The 5,472-nt window shown below is 39.0% G+C and overlaps 1 pseudogene; it reads right to left on the reverse strand.

Moving 5' to 3' along the window:
* Positions 1-1,234: 1,234 nt before the first annotated feature.
* Positions 1,235-2,566, reverse strand: LOC112837895 (developmentally-regulated GTP-binding protein 1 pseudogene; annotated as a pseudogene).
* Positions 2,567-5,472: the final 2,906 nt, after the last annotated feature.

The raw sequence follows: 5,472 nt of genomic DNA on the forward strand, positions 1-5,472 counted from the left end.
AGTAAAAAAATTAATAAAGCAAATAATAGAAATGTTGCCAATAATCTGAGATTAGAAAACATATTTTAAGTATTAAATTACTATTAAATATACAGGGTCCATTTTCATTACATAAGCATTTTCCCCCAGAAAAATGCTACTTAAAAAAAAAATAAAAACTGCTTATGGATATAAATTAGTGAACTAATGCCTTAGTTACGTAATTCCAAATTTCTGAGTACTGACAAGCACTTTCTGAGTGTGAATGTATGAATAAATACTTCTAATATGAATAAGCATTTTTATGGCACTAAGGAAGAGCCTTGGAGAGTGGCTAAGATTGTGGAGTCTAGAGCCAGACTGCCTGAGTTTTCATCTCAGTGTCTCCAGTTATACTGTTTGTGTGACATTGGATAAGATATTTAACCTCTTCTGTGCCTTGGCTTTCTTTTTTTCTAAATAATAATAATAATAATAATAATAATAATAATAATAATAACAATAGCACCTAACTGACAGCTATGTTAGAAGAATGAATATTTAAAGAATTCAGGAACTTGGGGCGCCTGGGTGGCTCAGTTGGTTAAGCGACTGCCTTCGGCTCAGGTCATGATCCTGGAGTCCCGGGATCGAGTCCCACATCGGGCTTCCTGCTCGGCGGGGAGTCTGCTTCTCCCTCTGACCCTCTTCCCTCTCGTGCTTTCTATCTCTCATTCTCTCTCTCTGAAATAAATAAATAAAATCTTTAAAGAATTCAGGAACTTGTCTGGTCCTTTGTAGTCACTATATAAACTAACAAGTAAATTAGGAGAATATTTTGGATATTTTAAAGACGAATTCTTCCTAGACTATGCAAATATAATTCTAATTTAGGGATTTTCAAAAAATATCCATTTAAGGCTTGATCAGAGGTAAGGCAGCAGAAGAGTAGGGTGACCCAAAGATTGCCTCCTCCCTGAAACACAGCTAGATAAATATCAAATCATTCTAAACACCCAAGAAATCGATTGGAAATCTTAGAGAACAAAGCTGCAAGTCTACAAATCAGAAAAATGACTTTGGGAAGATGGAGGAATTCACCTCCCAAAAAAAGAACAAGAAGAAATGATGGCCAGAAATTTAATTAATATGGATATAAGGAAGCTGTCTTAACTAGAATTTAAAAGAATTATAAGGATACCAGCTGGGCTTGAAAAAAGCAGAAGACACTAGAGAATCTCTCTCTCTCTCTCTTTTCTTTTTTTTTTTTGGCCTACCAGGTCCTTTATGCAGTTGAATTTACAAGGTGACACCAAGTTAAGACAAAGTTCCAGCTTGGATGCCTTCATCTCCCTCCCCTGAATCCTGGTCCACTGGCTGCCAAAGCTCGAAGGGGTTTGGGGTAGGGTGCTTGGTCATGGGAAAAGCTGCTATGGTTGGCCCAGCATATGGGTAGAGGGGAAGGTTTCATTTCTTCACAATCTGAATGACATCCTCGTCCTCCAGTGTATGATCTTTACCCACTTTTTGAAGATTGTGTTTCACAGACAGACCCCAGACCAGAGCATATTTAAATTCTTTGATAAGATTTTTGTGAATCTTCATGCAGAAATCCTCCACCGTAGTCCTAGAGTAAGGCAGCACCACTGGGGATGTATAATCTGGCAACTGGCCTTTGGGTTTGGTGTAAATCCTCACTAGTTTCAGATAGTCCCAGATCTTTTCCAAGAGGTCATCGAAATTCCAGCGGTGATGGGCAGAGGTGGGTACACAGTGAGGCACCTTATAGATGATATCCAATTCCTCAATGGAGATCTGATCAATCTTATTCAACACACAGATACAAGGGATACAAACTCTGTTTCCTTCTGCCACGTCAATGAGGTCATCCGCTGTGGCATCACTACGCAGTGTCACATCAGCATTGTGAATTTTGTATTCAGCCAGAATGCTCTTCACAGTTTCAGCATCCAGCTCGCTCTGAGGGCAGGTGGCCGTGAGATTAATGCCTCCTTTATCCTTCTTCTTAAAGCCAATGTTGGGAGGTTTGCTGTTCAAGCGAATGCCAAAGGCTTCCAGCTCATTTTTAATTATCTTTTTGTGTCCCAAGGGTTTCAGGACATCTAGAACAATCAGGATCAAGTTACATGTTCGGGCCACTGCAATGACTTGACGGCCTCTACCTTTCCCATCCTTGGCACCCTCAATGATACCTGGAAGATCCAGGAGCTTGATCTTGGCACCTTTGTATCTGATGACACCAGGCACAATGGTCAGAGTAGTGAACTCATAGGCTGCCACCTCAGAATATACCCCTGCCAGGTTACTAAGCAGTGTTGACTTCCCCACTGATGGAAAACCCACAAACCCAATTCGAGCATCACCTGTCTTGGTCACATCAAAACCTTCTCCTGGCCCACCACCACCACCACCTTTTGGGGTAATGAGCTCTCTATGAAGCTTAGCAAGGCGAGCCTTAAGCAGCCCTAGGTGGTGTGCTGTGGCCTTGTTCTTTTGAGTCCGAGCCATCTCGGGTTCGATCTCCGCAATCTTGGCTAAGGTGCTGCTCATGGTAGCGAGTCACCGGGCGTTGGGGGTGAGAGCATAGTGGCCTCCGCACAGAGTACTTCCCCTCACACCGAGAATCTCTCTTTTTTAAGATTTTATTTATTTATTTGAGAAAGAGAGAGAGAGTGAGAAAGAGAGAGTGAGAGTAACCCCAAGTTTGGCTATAAATGAGAGAGCACATAAGCGGGGGTGGGGGGCAGAGGGAAAGGGAGAAGCAGACTCCCTGTTGAGCAGGGAGCAATGTGGGGCTCAATCCCAGGATCCTGGAATCATGACCTGAGCTGAAGGCGATGTTTAACCAACTGAGCCATCGAGATACCCCGACACCAGAGAATCTCTTATGGCAAAGGTAAAAGAACTAAAATAAAGTCAGGCTGAAATTAAAAATGCTATAACTGAGATGCAAACCTGAATGGAAACCATAAAAATGAGGATGGATGAAGCAGAGAAATGAATCAGTGATTAAGAACAGAAAATTATGGGAAATAATGAAGCTGAAAAGAAGAGAGAAACAATAGTAAAAGATCAAAAAGATAGACTCAGAGAACTCAGCGACTTATTAAAACAGAATAACATTCATATCATAGGAGTCGCAGAAGATGGAAGAAAAAGAAAGAGGGGGCAGGAGGTTTATCTAAGCAAATTATAGCTGAAAACTTCCCTAATCTGGGGAAGGATACAGAAATCAAAGTCCAAAAAACACAGAAAACTCCAATTAAATTTAGCAAAACCCAACCACTGCCAAGGCATTTCATAATCAAATTCACAAAATACACAGACAAGGAAAGAATCCTGAAAGCAGCAAGGGAAAAAGGTCCTTAACCTACAAGTGAAGATAGATCAGGTTCACAGCACAGCTGTCCACAGAAACTTGACAGGCCAGAAGAGAATGGCAGGATATATTCAACATGCTGAATGGGAAAAATATGCAGCCAAGAGTTCTTTAACCAGGAAGGCTGTCATTCAGAATAGAAGGTGAGATAAAGAGTTTCCCAGACAAACACAAACTAAAGGAGTTTGTGACCACTAAATCAGCTCTGCAAAAGAAGGGAAATAATAAAGACTAGAGCAGAAATAAATGATATAGAAACCAAAAAAAAAAAAAAACCAACAATGAAACCAAGAGCTGGTTATTTCAAAGAATTAATAAAATTGATAATCCCCTAGCCAGACTTATCAAAAAGAAAAGAGAAAGGACCCAAATAGATAAAATCACAAATGAAAGAGGAGAGATCACAACCAACACCACATAGAGATACAAACAATTATGACAGCATACTATTAAAAATTAAATGCCAAAGAACTGGGCAATCTGGAAGAAATTGACAAATTCCTTGAAACTTACAAACTACTGAAACTGAAACAGGAAGAAACAGAAAATTTGAACAGATCCATAACCAGCAAAGAAATTGAATCAGTAATAAAAAATCTCCCAACAAAAAAAAGTCCTGGGCCAGAATTTAGGGGAATTCTACCAGACATTTAAAGAAGAGTTAATACCTATTCTTAAACTGTTCCAAAAAATAGAAATGGAAGGAAACTTCCAAACTAATTCTAGGAGGCTAGCATTACCTTGATTCCAAACCCCGTTACAGACTGCAATAAAAAGGAGAATTACAGACCTGATGAACATGGATGCAACATTTCTCAATAAAATACTAGCAAATCAATTCTACAGTACATTAAAAGAATTAGTCACCACGATCAAGTGGGATTTATTCCTGTGTTGCGGGGTGGTTCAGTATTCAGAAATCAAATCAACGTGATATACCACATTAATAAAAGAAAGGATAAGAACCAAATGATCCTGTCAGTAGATGCAGAAAAAGCATTTGACAAAATACAACATCCGTTCTTGATAACAGCCCTCAACAAAGTAGGGATATGTGGAACATATAGGCCTTATATGAAAGACCCACAGCTGATATTATCCTTAATGGGGAAAAAACTGAGAACCTTCCCGCTATGGTCAGGAACAAAACAGGAATGTCCACTCTCACCATTATTACTTAAGATAGCACTGGAAACCTTAGCTTCAGCAATGAGACAACAAAAAAGAAGTAAAGGCATCCAAATCAGCAAGGAAGAAGTCAAATTTTCGCTATTTGCAGATGACATGATACTTCATGTAGAAAATCCAAAAGACTCCACCAAAAAATTGCTAGAACTAATGCATGAATTCAACAAAGTTGCAGGATATAAAATCAATGTGCGGAAATCTGTGGCATTTCTATAATAATGAATCAGCAGACAAAGAAATCCAGGAATTGATCCCATTTGCAAAAGCACCAAAAACAATAAGATACCTAGGAATAAATCTAACTAAAGGGGCAAAATATCTGTACTCTGAAAACTACAGAACACTTATGAAAGAAATTGAAGAGGACACAAAGAAATGGAAAAGTATTTCATTCTCATGGATTGGAAGAACAAATATTGTTAAAATGTCTATATTACCCAAAACAATCTATACATTTTATGCAATCCTTATCAAACTACCACCAGCATTTTTCACAGAGCTAGAACAAACAATCCTAAAATTTGTATGTAACTACAGAAGACCCTGAATAGTCAAGGCAAACCTGAAAAAGGTAAACAAAACTGGAGGCATCACGATTCCAGACTTTAGGCTATATTACAAAGCTGTAGTCATCAAGACAGCATGGTACTGGCATAAAAACAGACATATCGGTCAATGGAACAGAATTGAGGACCCAGAAATGGACCCACAACTATATGGTCTACTAATATTTGACAAAGCAGGAAAGAATATCCAATGGAAAAAAAAGACAGTCTCTTCAACGAATGGTGTTGGGAAAACTGGACAGCAACATAAAGAAGGATGATACTGGACCACTTTCTTACACCATATACAAAAATAGACTCAAAATGGATTAAAGACCTAAATGTGAGACAGGAAACCATCAAAATCCTAGAGAACACAGG

The sequence above is a fragment of the Callorhinus ursinus genome, unplaced genomic scaffold (genome assembly GCF_003265705.2).
Source record: "Callorhinus ursinus isolate GAN/ISIS: 27379988/994484 unplaced genomic scaffold, GSC_fseal_2.0 scaffold22, whole genome shotgun sequence".
In the NCBI taxonomy this organism is placed as follows: Eukaryota; Metazoa; Chordata; class Mammalia; order Carnivora; family Otariidae; genus Callorhinus; species Callorhinus ursinus.